Source organism: Triturus cristatus, chromosome 3_1 (genome assembly GCF_964204655.1).
Source record: "Triturus cristatus chromosome 3_1, aTriCri1.1, whole genome shotgun sequence".
NCBI lineage: Eukaryota > Metazoa > Chordata > Amphibia > Caudata > Salamandridae > Triturus > Triturus cristatus.
In genome coordinates, this window is record NC_140583.1 from 46,559,509 (window position 1) to 46,577,991 (window position 18,483).

General features: G+C 45.6%; 1 protein-coding gene across 1 annotated transcript in view; it reads right to left on the reverse strand.

The window, feature by feature from the left end:
* The window catches only part of LOC146859668 (astacin-like metalloendopeptidase), a 311,371-nt gene that overhangs the window by 258,476 nt on the left and 34,412 nt on the right, over window positions 1-18,483 (reverse strand). The window lies entirely within an intron of this gene.

Genomic DNA, 18,483 nt, shown 5'->3' on the forward strand with positions numbered 1-18,483 from the left:
AAGGAGAGTGCCTGGGTGAATTTATAAGTGTTTTGGTTTTGGCGCAGTGAATGGATTAGTACAAGGTGCTGAATGGGTCACTAGAGGAGTGCAAGGGGAGTGACAGGGTGTTTGCTGGAGTGTATAGATACTGACTGTGGAATTGAAGGTGTGAAAGACAAGTGTGTAGGTGGTTAGAGAACTGCATGCATAGTGGATAGGCATTTGAACCAGTCCATGTGCTAAGGCCTGGCTCAGTGCATGAGTACTTGGGTACTGACTGAATGATTAGAGTACTGCAAGGAGAGTGCCTGGGTGAATTTATAAGTGTTTGGGTTTTGGGGCAGTGAATGGAATAAGTCATGGTGCTGAATGGGTCACTCGAGGAAGCAAGGGGAGTGATAGGGTATTTGCTGGAAGTGTATGGATACTGACTGGGGAATTGAAGTTGTGAAAGACAAGTGTGTAGGTGGTTAGAGGAATGCATGTATAGTGGATAGGCGTTTGAACCAGTCCATGTGCTATGGCCTGGCTCAGTGTATGAGTACTTGGGTACTGACTGAATGATTAGAGTACTGCAAGGAGAGTGCCTGGGTGAATTTATAAGTGTTTGGGTTTTGGCGCAGTGAATGGATTAGAACAAGGTGCTGAATGGGTCCCTAGAGGAGTGCAAGGGGAGTGACAGGGTGTTTGCTGGAGTGTATAGATACTGACTGTGGAATTGAAGGTGTGAAAGACAAGTTTGTAGGTGGCTAGAGGATTTCATGCATAGTGGATAGGCGTTTGAAGCAGTCCATGTGCTAAGGCCTGGCTCACTGCATGAGTACTTGGGTACTGACTGAATGATTAGAGTACTGCAAGGACAGTGCCTGGGTGAATTTATAAGTCTTTGAGTTGTGGCGTAGTAAATGGATTAGTACATGGTGCTGAATGGGTCACTAGAGGAGTGCAAGGGGAGTGACAGTGTGTTTGCTGGAGTGTATAGATACTGACTGGGGAATTGAAGGTGTGAAAGACAAGTGTGTAGGTGGTTAGAGGACTGCATGCATAGTGGATAGGCGTTTGAAGCAGTCCATGTGCTATGGCCTGGCTCACTGCATGAGTACTTGGGTACTGACTGAATGATTAGAGTACTGCAAGGAGAGTGCCTGTGTGAATTTATAAGTGTTTGGGTTTTGGCGCAGTGAATGGATTAGTACATGGTCCTGAATGGGTCACTAGACAGTGCAAGGGGAGTGACAGGGTGTTTGCTGAAAGTGTATGGATACTGACTGGGGATTTGTAGGTGTGAAAGACAAGTGTGTAGGTGGTTAGAGGATTTCATGCATAGTGGATAGGCGTTTGAAGCAGTCCATGTGCTAAGGCCTGGCTCACTGCATGAGTACTTGGGTACTGACTGAATGATTAGAGTACTGCAAGGAGAGTGCCTGGGTGAATTTATAAGGTTTTGGGTTTTGGAGCAGTGAATGGATTAGTACATGGTGCTGAATGGGTCACTAGACAGTGCAAGGGGAGTGACAGGGTGTTTGCTGAAAGTGTATGGATACTGACTGGGGATTTTTAGGTGTGAAAGACAAGTTTGTAGGTGGCTAGAGGATTTCATGCATAGTGGATAGGCGTTTGAAGCAGTCCATGTGCTAAGGCCTGGCTCACTGCATGAGTACTTGGGTACTGACTGAATGATTAGAGTACTGCAAGGAGAGTGCCTGGGTGAATTTATATAAGTGTTTGGGTTTTGGCACAGTGAAGGGATTAGTAAATGGTGCTGAATGGGTCACTAGAGGCGTGCAAGAGGAGTGACAGGGTGTTTGCTGGAAGTGTATGGATACTGACTGGGGAATTGAAGGTGTGAAAGACAAGTGTGTAGGTGGTTAGAGGACTGCATGCATAGTGGATAGGCGTTTGAAGCAGTCCATGTGCTAAGGCCTGGCTCTCTGCAAGAGTACTTGGGTACTGACTGAATGATTAGAGTACTGCAAGGAGAGTGCCTGGGTGAATTTATAAGTGTTTGCGTTTTGGCACAGTGAATGGATTAATTCATGGTGCTGAATAGGTCACTAGAGGAGTGCAAGGGGAGTGACAGGATGTTTGCTGGAGTGTATAGATACTGACTGGCGAATTGAAGTTGTGAAAAGACAAGTGTGTAGGTGGTTAGGGGACTGCATGCATAGTGGATAGGCGTTTGAACCAGTCCATGTGCTAAGGCTTGGCTCAGTGCATGAGTACTTGGGTACTGACTGAATGATTAGAGTACTGCAAGGAGAGTGCCTGGGTGAATTTATATGTGTTTGTGTTTTGGCACAGTGAATTGATTGGGACGTGGTTCTGAATGGGTCACTAGAGGAGTGCAAGTGGAGTGACAGGGTGTTTGCTGGTAGTGTATGGATACTGACTGGGGAATTGAAGGTGTGAAAGATAAGTGTGTAGGTGGTTAGAGGACTGCATGCAAAGTGGATAGGCGTTTGAAGCAGTCAATGTGCTAAGGCTTGGCTCAGTGCATGAGTACTTGGGTACTGACTGAATGATTAGAGTACTGCAAGGAGAGTGCCTGGGTGAATTTATAAGTGTTTGGGTTTTAGTGCAGCGAATGGGTTAGTACATGGGGCTGAATAGGTCACTAGAGGAGTGCAAGGGGAGTGACAGGGTGTTTGCTGGAAGTGTAGGGATACTGACTGGGGAATTGAGGGTGTGAAAGACAAGTGTGTAGGTGGTTAGAGGACTGCATGCATAGCAGATACGCGTTTGAAACAGTCCATCTGCTAAGGCCTGGCTCACTGCATGAGTACTTGGGTACTGACTGAATGATTAGAGTACTGCAAGGAGAGTGCCTGGGTGAATTTATAAGTGTATTGGTTTTGGTGCAGTGAATGGATTAGTACAAGGTGCTGAATGCGTCACTAGAGGAGTGCAAGGGGAGTGACAGGGTGTTTGCTGGAGTGTATAGATACTGACTGTGGAATTGAAGGTGTGAAAGACAAGTGTGTAGGTGGTTAGAGAACTGTATGCATAGTGGATAGGCATTTGAACCAGTCCATGTGCTAAGGCCTGGCTCAGTGCATGAGTACTTGGGTACTGACTGAATGATTAGAGTACTGCAAGGAGAGTGCCTGGGTGAATTTATAAGTGTTTGGGTTTTGGGGCAGTGAATGGATTAGTTCATGGTGCTGAATGGGTCACTAGAGGAAGTAAGGGGAGTGATAGGGTATTTGCTGGAAGTGTATGGATACTGACTGGGGAATTGAAGTTGTGAAAGACAAGTGTGTCGGTGGTTAGAGGAATGCATGTATAGTGGATAGGCGTTTGAACCAGTCCATGTGCTAAGGCATTGCTCACTGCATGAGTACTTGGGTACTGACTGAATGATTAGAGTACTGCAAGGAGAGTGCCTGGGTGAATTTATATAAGTGTTTTTTGGTTTTGGCACAGTGAAGGGATTAGTAAATGGTGCTGAATGGGTCACTAGAGGCGTGCAAGAGGAGTGACAGGGTGTTTGCTGGAAGTGTATGGATACTGACTGGGGAATTGAAGGTGTGAAAGACAAGTGTGTAGGTGGTTAGAGGACTGCATGCATAGTGGATAGGCGTTTGAAGCAGTCCATGTGCTAAGGCCTGGCTCTCTGCAAGAGTACTTGGGTACTGACTGAATGATTAGAGTACTGCAAGGAGAGTGCCTGGGTGAATTTATAAGTGTTTGCGTTTTGGCACAGTGAATGGATTAATTCATGGTGCTGAATAGGTCACTAGAGGAGTGCAAGGGGAGTGACAGGATGTTTGCTGGAGTGTATAGATACTGACTGGCGAATTGAAGTTGTGAAAAGACAAGTGTGTAGGTGGTTAGGGGACTGCATGCATAGTGGATAGGCGTTTGAACCAGTCCATGTGCTAAGGCTTGGCTCAGTGCATGAGTACTTGGGTACTGACTGAATGATTAGAGTACTGCAAGGAGAGTGCCTGGGTGAATTTATATGTGTTTGTGTTTTGGCACAGTGAATTGATTGGGACGTGGTTCTGAATGGGTCACTAGAGGAGTGCAAGTGGAGTGACAGGGTGTTTGCTGGTAGTGTATGGATACTGACTGGGGAATTGAAGGTGTGAAAGACAAGTGTGTAGGTGGTTAGAGGACTGCATGCAAAGTGGATAGGCGTTTGAAGCAGTCAATGTGCTAAGGCTTGGCTCAGTGCATGAGTACTTGGGTACTGACTGAATGATTAGAGTACTGCAAGGAGAGTGCCTGGGTGAATTTATAAGTGTTCGGGTTTTAGTGCAGCGAATGGGTTAGTACATGGGGCTGAATAGGTCACTAGAGGAGTGCAAGGGGAGTGACAGGGTGTTTGCTGGAGTGTATAGATACTGACTGTGGAATTGAAGGTGTGAAAGACAAGTGTGTAGGTGGTTAGAGAACTGTATGCATAGTGGATAGGCATTTGAACCAGTCCATGTGCTAAGGCCTGGCTCAGTGCATGAGTACTTGGGTACTGACTGAATGATTAGAGTACTGCAAGGAGAGTGCCTGGGTGAATTTATAAGTGTTTGGGTTTTGGGGCAGTGAATGGATTAGTTCATGGTGCTGAATGGGTCACTAGAGGAAGCAAGGGGAGTGATAGGGTATTTGCTGGATGTGTATGGATACTGACTGGGGAATTGAAGTTGTGAAAGACAAGTGTGTAGGTGGTTAGAGGAATGCATGTATAGTGGATAGGCGTTTGAACCAGTCCATGTGCTAAGGCCTGGCTCACTGCATGAGTACTTGGGTACTGACTGAATGATTAGAGTACTGCAAGGAGAGTGCCTGGGTGAATTTATAAGTGTATTGGTTTTGGTGCAGTGAATGGATTAGTACAAGGTGCTGAATGGGTCACTAGAGGAGTGCAAGGGGAGTGACAGGGTGTTTGCTGGAGTGTATAGATACTGACTGTGGAATTGAAGGTGTGAAAGACAAGTGTGTAGGTGGTTAGAGAACTGTATGCATAGTGGATAGGCATTTGAACCAGTCCATGTGCTAAGGCCTGGCTCAGTGCATGAGTACTTGGGTACTGACTGAATGATTAGAGTACTGCAAGGAGAGTGCCTGGGTGAATTTATAAGTGTTTGGGTTTTGGGGCAGTGAATGGATTAGTTCATGGTGCTGAATGGGTCACTAGAGGAAGCAAGGGGAGTGATAGGGTATTTGCTGGATGTGTATGGATACTGACTGGGGAATTGAAGTTGTGAAAGACAAGTGTGTAGGTGGTTAGAGGAATGCATGTATAGTGGATAGGCGTTTGAACCAGTCCATGTGCTAAGGCCTGGCTCACTGCATGAGTACTTGGGTACTGACTGAATGATTAGAGTACTGCAAGGAGAGTGCCTGGGTGAATTTATAAGTGTATTGGTTTTGGCGCAGTGAATGGATTAATACAAGGTGCTGAATGGGTCACTAGAGGAGTGCAAGGGGAGTGACAGGGTGTTTGCTGGAGTGTATAGATACTGACTGTGGAATTGAAGGTGTGAAAGACAAGTGTGTAGGTGGTTAGAGAACTGCATGCATAGTGGATAGGCATTTGAACCAGTCCATGTGCTAAGGCCTGGCTCAGTGCATGAGTACTTGGGTACTGACTGAATGATTAGAGTACTGCAAGGAGAGTGCCTGGGTGAATTTATAAGTGTTTGGGTTTTGGGGCAGTGAATGGATTAGTTCATGGTGCTGAATGGGTCACTGGAGGAAGTAAGGGGAGTGATAGGGTATTTTCTGGAAGTGTATGGATACTGACTAGGGAATTGAAGTTGTGAAAGACAAGTGTGTAGGTGGTTAGAGGAATGCATGTATAGTGGATAGGCGTTTGAACCAGTCCATGTGCTAAGGCCTGGCTCAGTGTATGAGTACTTGGGTACTGACTGAATGATTAGAGTACTGCAAGGAGAGTGCCTGGGTGAATTTATAAGCGTTTGTGTTTTGGCGCAGTGAATGGATTAGTACATGGTGCTGAATGGGTCACTAGACAGTGCAAGAGGAGTGAGAGGGTGTTTGCTAGAAGTGTATGGATACTGACTGGGGATTTGAAGGCGTGAAAGACAAGTGTGTAGGTGGTTAGAGGACTGCATGCATAGTGGATAGGCATTTGAAGCAGTCCATGTGCTAAGGCTCGGCTCACTGCATGAGTACTTGGGTACTGACTGAATGATTAGAGTACTGCAAGGACAGTGCCTGGGTGAATTTATAAGTCTTTGAGTTGTGGCGCAGTGAATGGATTAGTACATGGTGCTGAATGGGTCACTAGAGGAGTGCAAGGGGAGTGACAGGGTGTTTGCTGGAGTGTATAGATACTGACTGGGGAATTGAAGGTGTGAAAGACAAGTGTGTAGGTGGTTAGAGGACCGCATGCATAGTGGATAGGCATTTGAAGCAGTCCATGTGGTAAGGCCTGGCTCACTGCATGAGTACTTGGGTACTGACTGAATGATTAGAGTACTGCAAGGACAGTGCCTGGGTGAATTTATAAGTCTTTGAGTTGTGGCGCAGTGAATGGATTAGTACATGGTGCTGAATGGTTCACTAGAGGAGTGCAATGGGAGTGACAGGGTGTTTGCTGGAGTGCATAGATACTGACTGGGGAATTGAAATTGTGAAAGACAAGTGTGTAGGTGGTTAGAGGACTGCATGCATAGTGGATAGGCATTTGATGAAGTCCATGTGCTAAGGCCTGGCTCAGTGCATGAGTACTTGGGTACTGACTGAATGATTAGATTACTGCAAGGAGAGTGCCTGGGCAAATTTATAAGTGTTTGGGTTTTGGCGCAGTGAATGGATTAGTACATGGTGCTGAATAGGTCACTAGAGGAAGCAAGGGGAGTGATAGGGTATTTGCTGGAAGTGTATGGATACTGACTGGGGAATTGAAGGTATGAAAGACAAGTGTGTAGGTGGTTAGAGGACTGCATGCATAGTGCTTAGGCGTTTCAAGCAGTTTATGTGCTAAGGCCTGGATCAGTGCATGAGTACTTGGGTACTGACTGAATGATTAGAGTACTGCAAGGAGAGTGCCTGGGTGAATTTATAAGTGTTTGGGTTTTGGTACAGTGAATGGATTAGTACATGGTGCTGAATGGGTCACTAGACAGTGCAAGGGGAGTGACAGGGTGTTTGCTGAAAGTGTATGGATACTGACTGGGGATTTTTAGGTGTGAAAGACAAATTTGTAGGTGGCTAGAGGATTTCATGCATAGTGGATAGGCGTTTGAAGCAGTCCATGTGCTAAGGCCTGGCTCACTGCATGAGTACTTGGGTACTGACTGAATGATTAGAGTACTGCAAGGAGAGTGCCTGGATCAATTTATAAGTGTTTGGGCTGTAGCGTAGTGAATGGATTAGTACATGGTGCTGAATGGGTCACTAGAGGAGTGCAAGGGGAGTGACAGGGTGTTTGCTGGAGTGTATAGATACTGACTGGGGAATTGAAGGTGTGAAAGACTAGTGTGTAGGTGGTTAGAGGACTGCATGCATAGTGGATAGGCGTTTGAAGCAGTTCATGTGCTAAAGCCTGGATCAGTGCATGAGTGCTTGGGTACTGACTGAATGATTAGAGTACTGCAAGGAGAGTGCCTGGGTAAATTTATAAGTGTTTGGGTTTTGGTACAGTGAATGGATTAGTACATGGTGCTGAATGGGTCACTAGAGGAGTGCAAGGGGAGTGACAGGGTGTTTGCTGGAGTGTATAGATACTGACTGGGGAATTGAAGGTGTGAAAGACAAGTGTGTTGGTGGTTAGAGGACTGCATTCATAGTGGATAGGTGTTTGAAGCAGTTCATGTGCTAAGGCCTGGATCAGTGCATTAGTACTTGGGTACTGACTGAATAATTAGAGTACTGCAAGGAGAGTGCCTGGGTGAATTTATAAGTGTTTGGGTTTTGGCGCAATGAATGGATTAGTACATGGTACTGAATGGATCACTAGACAGTGTAAGGGGAGTGACAGGGTGTTTGCTGAAAGTGTATGGATACTGACTGGGGATTTGAATGTATGAAAGACAAGTGTGTAGGGGGTTAGAGGATTTCATGCATAGAGCATAGGCGTTTGAAGCAGTCCATGTGCTAAGGCCTGGCTCACTGCATGAGTACTTGGGTACTGACTGAATGATTAGAGTACTGCAAGGACAGTGCCTGGGTGAATTTATAAGTCTTTGAGTTGTGGCGTAGTAAATGGATTAGTACATGGTGCTGAATGGGTCACTAGAGGAGTGCAAGGGGAGTGACAGTGTGTTTGCTGGAGTGTATAGATACTGACTGGGGAATTGAAGGTGTGAAAGACAAGTGTGTAGGTGGTTAGAGGACTGCATGCATAGTGCATAGGCGTTTCAAGCAGTTTATGTGCTAAGGCCTGGATCAGTGCATGAGTACTTGGGTACTGACTGAATGACTAGAGTACTGCAAGGAGAGTGCCTGGGTGAATTTATAAGTGTTTGGGTTTTGGGACAGTGAATGGATTAGTTCAAGGTGCTGAATGGGTCACTAGAGGAAGCAAGGGGAGTGATAGGGTATTTGCTGGAAGTGTGTGGATACTGACTGGGGAATTGAAGTTGTGAAAGACAAGTGTGTAGGTGGTTAGAGGACTGCATGCATAGTGCTTAGGCGTTTCAAGCAGTTTATGTGCTAAGGCCTGGATCAGTGCATGAGTACTTGGGTACTGACTGAATGATTAGAGTACTGCAAGGACAGTGCCTGGGTGAATTTATAAGTCTTTGAGTTGTGGCGCAGTGAATGGATTAGTACATGGTGCTGAATGGTTCACTAGAGGAGTGCAATGGGAGTGACAGGGTGTTTGCTGGAGTGCATAGATACTGACTGGGGAATTGAAATTGTGAAAGACAAGTGTGTAGGTGGTTAGAGGACTGCATGCATAGTGGATAGGCATTTGATGAAGTCCATGTGCTAAGGCCTGGCTCAGTGCATGAGTACTTGGGTACTGACTGAATGATTAGATTACTGCAAGGAGAGTGCCTGGGCAAATTTATAAGTGTTGGGGTTTGGCGCAGTGAATGGATTAGTACATGGTGCTGAATAGGTCACTAGAGGAAGCAAGGGGAGTGATAGGGAATTTGCTGGAAGTGTATGGATACTGACTGGGGAATTGAAGGTATGAAAGACAAGTGTGTAGGTGGTTAGAGGACTACATGCATAGTGCTTAGGCGTTTCAAGCAGTTTATGTGCTAAGGCCTGGATCAGTGCATGAGTACTTGGGTACTGACTGAATGATTAGAGTACTGCAAGGAGAGTGCCTGGGTGAATTTATAAGTGTTTGTGTTTTGGCGCAGTGAATGGATTATTACATGGTGCTGAATGGGTCACTAGACAGTGCAAGAGGAGTGACAGGGTGCTTGCTAGAAGTGTATGGATACTGACTGGGGATTTGAAGGCGTGAAAGACAATTGTGTAGGTGGTTAGAGGACTGCATGCATAGTGGATAGGCATTTGAAGCAGTCCATGTGCTAAGGCCTGGCTCACTGCATGAGTACTTGGGTACTGACTGAATGATTAGAGTACTGCAAGGACAGTGCCTGGGTGAATTTATAAGTCTTTGAGTTGTGGCGCAGTGAATGGATTAGTACATGGTGCTGAATGGTTCACTAGAGGAGTGCAATGGGAGTGACAGGGTGTTTGCTGGAGTGCATAGATACTGACTGGGGAATTGAAATTGTGAAAGACAAGTGTGTAGGTGGTTAGAGGACTGCATGCATAGTGGATAGGCATTTGATGAAGTCCATGTGCTAAGGCCTGGCTCAGTGCATGAGTACTTGGGTACTGACTGAATGATTTGATTACTGCAAGGAGAGTGCCTGGGCAAATTTATAAGTGTTTGGGTTTTGGCGCAGTGAATGGATTAGTACATGGTGCTGAATAGGTCACTAGAGGAAGCAAGGGGAGTGATAGGGTATTTGCTGGAAGTGTATGGATACTGACTGGGGAATTGAAGGTATGAAAGACAAGTGTGTAGGTGGTTAGAGGACTGCATGCATAGTGCTTAGGCGTTTCAAGCAGTTTATGTGCTAAGGCCTGGATCAGTGCATGAGTACTTGGGTACTGACTGAATGATTAGAGTACTGCAAGGAGAGTGCCTGGGTGAATTTATAAGTGTTTGGGTTTTGGTACAGTGAATGGATTAGTACATGGTGCTGAATGGGTCACTAGACAGTGCAAGGGGAGTGACAGGGTGTTTGCTGAAAGTGTATGGATACTGACTGGGAATTTTTAGGTGTGAAAGACAAATTTGTAGGTGGCTAGAGGATTTCATGCATAGTGGATAGGCGTTTGAAGCAGTCCATGTGCTAAGGCCTGGCTCACTGCATGAGTACTTGGGTACTGACTGAATGATTAGAGTACTGCAAGGAGAGTGCCTGGATCAATTTATAAGTGTTTGGGCTGTAGCGTAGTGAATGGATTAGTACATGGTGCTGAATGGGTCACTAGAGGAGTGCAAGGGGAGTGACAGGGTGTTTGCTGGAGTGTATAGATACTGACTGGGGAATTGAAGGTGTGAAAGACTAGTGTGTAGGTGGTTAGAGGACTGCATGCATAGTGGATAGGCGTTTGAAGCAGTTCATGTGCTAAAGCCTGGATCAGTGCATGAGTGCTTGGGTACTGACTGAATGATTAGAGTACTGCAAGGAGAGTGCCTGGGTAAATTTATAAGTGTTTGGGTTTTGGTACAGTGAATGGATTAGTACATGGTGCTGAATGGGTCACTAGAGGAGTGCAAGGGGAGTGACAGGGTGTTTGCTGGAGTGTATAGATACTGACTGGGGAATTGAAGGTGTGAAAGACAAGTGTGTTGGTGGTTAGAGGACTGCATTCAAAGTGGATAGGTGTTTGAAGCAGTTCATGTGCTAAGGCCTGGATCAGTGCATTAGTACTTGGGTACTGACTGAATAATTAGAGTACTGCAAGGAGAGTGCCTGGGTGAATTTATAAGTGTTTGGGTTTTGGCGCAATGAATGGATTAGTACATGGTACTGAATGGATCACTAGACAGTGTAAGGGGAGTGACAGGGTGTTTGCTGAAAGTGTATGGATACTGACTGGGGATTTGAATGTATGAAAGACAAGTGTGTAGGGGGTTAGAGGATTTCATGCATAGAGCATAGGCGTTTGAAGCAGTCCATGTGCTAAGGCCTGGCTCACTGCATGAGTACTTGGGTACTGACTGAATGATTAGAGTACTGCAAGGACAGTGCCTGGGTGAATTTATAAGTCTTTGAGTTGTGGCGTAGTAAATGGATTAGTACATGGTGCTGAATGGTTCACTAGAGGAGTGCAATGGGAGTGACAGGGTGTTTGCTGGAGTGCATAGATACTGACTGGGGAATTGAAATTGTGAAAGACAAGTGTGTAGGTGGTTAGAGGACTGCATGCATAGTGGATAGGCATTTGATGAAGTCCATGTGCTAAGGCCTGGCTCAGTGCATGAGTACTTGGGTACTGACTGAATGATTAGATTACTGCAAGGAGAGTGCCTGGGCAAATTTATAAGTGTTTGGGTTTTGGCGCAGTGAATGGATTAGTACATGGTGCTGAATAGGTCACTAGAGGAAGCAAGGGGAGTGATAGGGAATTTGCTGGAAGTGTATGGATACTGACTGGGGAATTGAAGGTATGAAAGACAAATGTGTAGGTGGTTAGAGGACTGCATGCATAGTGCTTAGGCGTTTCAAGCAGTTTATGTGCTAAGGCCTGGATCAGTGCATGAGTACTTGGGTACTGACTGAATGATTAGAGTACTGCAAGGAGAGTGCCTGGGTGAATTTATAAGTGTTTGGGTTTTGGTACAGTGAATGGATTAGTACATGGTGCTGAATGGGTCACTAGACAGTGCAAGGGGAGTGACAGGGTGTTTGCTGAAAGTGTATGGATACTGACTGGGGATTTTTAGGTGTGAAAGACAAGTTTGTAGGTGGCTAGAGGATTTCATGCATAGTGGATAGGCGTTTGAAGCAGTCCATGTGCTAAGGCCTGGCTCACTGCATGAGTACTTGGGTACTGACTGAATGATTAGAGTACTGCAAGGAGAGTGCCTGGATCAATTTATAAGTGTTTGGGATGTAGCGTAGTGAATGGATTAGTACATGGTGCTGAATGGGTCACTAGAGGAGTGCAAGGGGAGTGACAGGGTGTTTGCTGGAGTGTATAGATACTGACTGGGGAATTGAAGGTGTGAAAGACTAGTGTGTAGGTGGTTAGAGGACTGCATGCATAGTGGATAGGCGTTTGAAGCAGTTCATGTGCTAAAGCCTGGATCAGTGCATGAGTGCTTGGGTACTGACTGAATGATTAGAGTACTGCAAGGAGAGTGCCTGGGTACATTTATAAGTGTTTGGGTTTTGGTACAGTGAATGGATTAGTACATGGTGCTGAATGGGTCACTAGAGGAGTGCAAGGGGAGTGACAGGGTGTTTGCTGGAGTGTATAGATACTGACTGGGGAATTGAAGGTGTGAAAGACAAGTGTGTTGGTGGTTAGAGGACTGCATTCATAGTGGATAGGTGTTTGAAGCAGTTCATGTGCTAAGGCCTGGATCAGTGCATTAGTACTTGGGTACTGAATGAATAATTAGAGTACTGCAAGGAGAATGCCTGGGTGAATTTATAAGTGTTTGGGTTTTGGCGCAATGAATGGATTAGTACATGGTACTGAATGGATCACTAGACAGTGTAAGGGGAGTGACAGGGTGTTTGCTGAAAGTGTATGGATACTGACTGGGGATTTGAATGTGTGAAAGACAAGTGTGTAGGGGGTTAGAGGATTTCATGCATAGAGCATAGGCGTTTGAAGCAGTCCATGTGCTAAGGCCTGGCTCACTGCATGAGTACTTGGGTACTGACTGAATGATTAGAGTACTGCAAGGACAGTGCCTGGGTGAATTTATAAGTCTTTGAGTTGTGGCGTAGTAAATGGATTAGTACATGGTGCTGAATGGGTCACTAGAGGAGTGCAAGGGGAGTGACAGTGTGTTTGCTGGAGTGTATAGATACTGACTGGGGAATTGAAGGTGTGAAAGACAAGTGTGTAGGTGGTTAGAGGACTGCATGCATAGTGCATAGGCGTTTCAAGCAGTTTATATGCTAAGGCCTGGATCAGTGCATGAGTACTTGGGTACTGACTGAATGACTAGAGTACTGCAAGGAGAGTGCCTGGGTGAATTTATAAGTGTTTGGGTTTTGGGGAAGTGAATGGATTAGTTCATGGTGCTGAATGGGTCACTAGAGGAAGCAAGTGGAGTGATAGGGTATTTGCTGGAAGTGTATGGATACTGACTGGGGAATTGAAGTTGTGAAAGACAAGTGTGTAGGTGGTTAGAGGAATGCATGGATAGTAGATTGGCGTTTGAACTAGTCCATGTGCTAAGGCCTGGCTCAGTGTATGAGTACTTGGGTACTGACTGAATGATTAGAGTACTGCAAGGAGAGTGCCTGGGTGAATTTATAAGTGTTTGTGTTTTGGCGCAGTGAATGGATTAGTACATGGTGCTGAATGGGTCACTAGACAGTGCAAGAGGAGTGACAGGGTGTTTGCTAGAAGTGTATGGATACTGACTGGGGATTTGAAGGCGTGAAAGACAATTGTGTAGGTGGTTAGAGGACTGCCTGCATAGTGGATAGGCATTTGAAGCAGTCCATGTGCTAAGGCCTGGCTCACTGCATGAGTACTTGGGTACTGACTGAATGATTAGAGTACTGCAAGGACAGTGACTGGGTGAATTTATAAGTCTTTGAGTTGTGGCGTAGTAAATGGATTAGTACATGGTGCTGAATGGATCACTAGAGGAGTGCAAGGGGAGTGACAGGGTGTTTGCTGGAGTGTATAGATACTGACTGTGGGATTGAAGGTGTGAAAGACAAGTGTGTAGGTGGTTAGAGAACTGCATGCGTAGAGGATAGGCGTTTCAAGCAAAATATGTGCTAAGGCCTGGATCAGTGCATGAGTACTTGGGTACTGACTGAATGATTAGAGTACTGCAAGGAGAGTGCCTGGGTGAATTTATAAGTGTTTGTGTTTTGGCGCAGTGAATGGATTAGTACATGGTGCTGAATGGGTCACTAGACAGTGCAAGGGGAGTGACAGGGTGTTTGCTGAAAGTGTATGAATACTGACTGGGAATTTGAAGGTGTGAAAGACAAGTGTGTAGGTGGTTAGAGGATTTCATGCATAGTGGATAGGCGTTTGAAGCAGTCCATGTGCTAAGGCCTGGCTCACTGCATGAGTACTTGGGTACTGACTGAATGATTAGAGTACTGCAAGGAGAGTGCCTGTGTGAATTTATAAGTGTTTGGGTTTTGGCGCAGTGAATGGATTAGTACATGGTGCTGAATGGGTCACTAGACAGTGCAAGGGGAGTGACAGGGTGTTTGCTGAAAGTGTATGGATACTGACTGGGGATTTGTAGGTGTGAAAGACAAGTGTGTAGGTGGTTAGAGGATTTCATGCATAGTGGATAGGCGTTTGAAGCAGTCCATGTGCTAAGGCCTGGCTCACTGCATGAGTACTTGGGTACTGACTGAATGATTAGAGTACTGCAAGGAGAGTGCCTGGGTGAATTTATAACTGTTTGGGTTTTGGTACAGTGAATGGATTAGTACATGGTGCTGAATGGGTCACTAGACAGTGCAAGGGGAGTGACAGGGTGTTTGCTGAAAGTGTATGAATACTGACTGGGAATTTGAAGGTGTGAAAGACAAGTGTGTAGGTGGTTAGAGGATTTCATGCATAGTGGATAGGCGTTTGAAGCAGTCCATGTGCTAAGGCCTGGCTCACTGCATGAGTACTTGGGTACTGACTGAATGATTAGAGTACTGCAAGGAGAGTGCCTGGGTGAATTTATAAGTGTTTGTGTTTTGGCGCAGTGAATGGATTAGTACATGGTGCTGAATGGGTCACTAGACAGTGCAAGAGGAGTGACAGGGTGTTTGCTAGAAGTGTATGGATACTGACTGGGGATTTGAAGGCGTGAAAGACAATTGTGTAGGTGGTTAGAGGACTGCATGCATAGTGGATAGGCATTTGAAGCAGTCCATGTGCTAAGGCCTGGCTCACTGCATGAGTACTTGGGTACTGACTGAATGATTAGAGTACTGCAAGGACAGTGCCTGGGTGAATTTATAAGTCTTTGAGTTGTGGCGTAGTAAATCGATTAGTACATGGTGCTGAATGGGTCACTAGAGGAGTGCAAGGGGAGTGACAGGGTGTTTGCTGGAGTGTATAGATACTGACTGTGGGATTGAAGGTGTGAAAGACAAGTGTGTAGGTGGTTAGAGAACTGCATGCGTAGAGGATAGGCGTTTCAAGCAAAATATGTACTAAGGCCTGGATCAGTGCATGAGTACTTGGGTACTGACTGAATGATTAGATTACTGCAAGGAGAGTGCCTGGGTGAATTTATAAGTGTTTGTGTTTTGGCGCAGTGAATGGATTAGTACATGGTGCTGAATGGGTCACTAGACAGTGCAAGGGGAGTGACAGGGTGTTTGCTGAAAGTGTATGAATACTGACTGGGAATTTGAAGGTGTGAAAGACAAGTGTGTAGGTGGTTAGAGGATTTCATGCATAGTGGATAGGCGTTTGAAGCAGTCCATGTGCTAAGGCCTGGCTCACTGCATGAGTACTTGGGTACTGACTGAATGATTAGAGTACTGCAAGGAGAGTGCCTGTGTGAATTTATAAGTGTTTGGGTTTTGGCGCAGTGAATGGATTAGTAGTACATGGTGCTGAATGGGTCACTAGACAGTGCAAGGGGAGTGACAGGGTGTTTGCTGAAAGTGTATGGATACTGACTGGGGATTTGTAGGTGTGAAAGACAAGTGTGTAGGTGGTTAGAGGATTTCATGCATAGTGGATAGGCGTTTGAAGCAGTCCATGTGCTAAGGCCTGGCTCACTGCATGAGTACTTGGGTACTGACTGAATGATTAGAGTACTGCAAGGACAGTGCCTGGGTGAATTTATAAGTCTTTGAGTTGTGGCGTAGTAAATGGATTAGTACATGGTGCTGAATGGGTCACTAGAGGAGTGCAAGGGGAGTGACAGTGTGTTTGCTGGAGTGTATAGATACTGACTGGGGAATTGAAGGTGTGAAAGACAAGTGTGTAGGTGGTTAGAGGACTGCATGCATAGTGCATAGGCGTTTCAAGCAGTTTATGTGCTAAGGCCTGGATCAGTGCATGAGTACTTGGGTACTGACTGAATGATTAGAGTACTGCAAGGAGAGTGCCTGGGTGAATTTATAAGTGTTTGGGTTTTGGTACAGTGAATGGATTAGTACATGGTGCTGAATGGGTCACTAGACAGTGCAAGGGGAGTGACAGGGTGTTTGCTGAAAGTGTATGAATACTGACTGGGAATTTGAATGTGTGAAAGACAAGTGTGTAGGTGGTTAGAGGATTTCATGCATAGTGGATAGGCGTTTGAAGCAGTCCATGTGCTAAGGCCTGGCTCACTGCATGAGTACTTGGGTACTGACTGAATGATTAGAGTATTGCAAGGAGAGTGCCTGGGTGAATTTATAAGTGTTTGGGTTTTAGCGCAGTGAATTGATTAGTATATGATGCTGAATGGATCACTAGAGGAGTGCAAGGGGAGTGACAAGGTGTTTACTGGAGTGTATAGATACTGACTGGGGAATTGAAGGTGTGAAATACAAGTGTGTAGGTGGTTAGAGGACTGCATGCATAGTGGATAGGCGTTTGAACCAGTCCATGTGCTAAGGCCTGGCTCAGTGCATGAGTACTTGAGTAGTGACTGAATGATTAGAGTACTGCAAGGAGTGTGCATGGGTGAATTCATAAGTGTTTGGGTTTTGGAGCAGTGAATGGATTAGTACATGGTGCTGAATGGGTCACTAGACAGTGCAAGAGGAGTGACAGGGTATTTGCTGGAAGTGTATGGATACTGACTAGGGATTTGAAGGCGTGAAAGACAAGTTTGTAGGTGGTTATAGGACTGCATGCATAGTGGATAGGCATTTGAAGCAGTCCATGTGCTAAGGCCTGGCTCACTGCATGAGTACTTGGGTACTGACTGAATGATTAGAGTACTGCAAGGAGAGTGCCTGGATCAATTTATAAGTGTTTGAGTTGTGGCGTAGTAAATGGATTAGTACATGGTGCTAAATGGGTCACTAGAGGAGTGCAAGGGGAGTGACAGTGTGTTTGCTGGAGAGTATAGATACTGACTGGGGAATTGAAGGTGTGAAAGACAAGTGTGTAGGTGGTTAGAGGACTGCATGCATAGTGGATAGGCGTTTGAAGCAGTTCATGTGCTAAAGCCTGGATCAGTGCATGAGTGCTTGGTTACTGACTGAATGATTAGAGTACTGCAAGGAGAGTGCCTGGGTAAATTTATAAGTGTTTGGGTTTTGGTACAGTGAATGGATTAGTACATGGTGCTGAATGTGTCACTAGAGGAGTGCAAGGGGAGTGACAGGGTGTTTGCTGGAGTGTATAGATACTGACTGGGGAATTGAAGGTGTGAAAGACAAGTGTGTAGGTGGTTAGAGGACTGCATGCATAGTGGATAGGTGTTTGAAGCAGTTCATGTGCTAAGGCCTGGATCAGTGCATGAGTACTTGGGTACTGACTGAATAATTAGAGTACTGCAAGGAGAGTGCCTGGGTGAATTTATAAGTGTTTGGGTTTTGGCGCAATGAATGGATTAGTACATGGTACTGAATGGATCACTAGACAGTGAAAGGGGAGTGACAGGGTGTTTGCTGAAAGTGTATGGATACTGACTGGGGATTTGAATGTGTGAAAGACAAGTGTGTAGGGGGTTAGAGGATTTCATGCATAGAGGATAGGCATTTGAAGCAGTCCATGTGCTAAGGCCTGGCTCACTGCATGAGTACTTGGGTACTGACTGAATGATTAGAGTACTGCAAGGACAGTGCCTGGTTGAATTTATAAGTCTTTGAGTTGTGGCGTAGTAAATGGATTAGTACATGGTGCTAAATGGGTCACTAGAGGAGTGCAAGGGGAGTGACAGTGTGTTTGCTGGAGTGTATAGATACTGACTGGGGAATTGAAGGTGTGAAAGACAAGTGTGTAGGTGGTTAGAGGACTGCATGCATAGTGCATAGGCGTTTCAAGCAGTTTATGTGCTAAGGCCTGGATCAGTGCATGAGTACTTGGGTACTGACTGAATGACTAGAGTACTGCAAGGAGAGTGCCTGGGTGAATTTATAAGTGTTTGGGTTTTGGGGCAGTGAATGGATTAGTTCATGGTGCTGAATGGGTCACTAGTGGAAGCAAGGGGAGTGATAGGGTATTTGCTGGAAGTGTATGGATACTGACTGGGGAATTGAAGTTGTGAAAGACAATTGTGTAGGTGGTTAGAGGAATGCATGGATAGTAGATTGGCGTTTGAACCAGTCCATGTGCTCAGGCCTGGCTCAGTGTATGAGTACTTGGGTACTGACTGAATGATTAGAGTACTGCAAGGAGAGTGCCTGGGTGAATTTATAAGTGTTTGTGTTTTGGCGCAGTGAATGG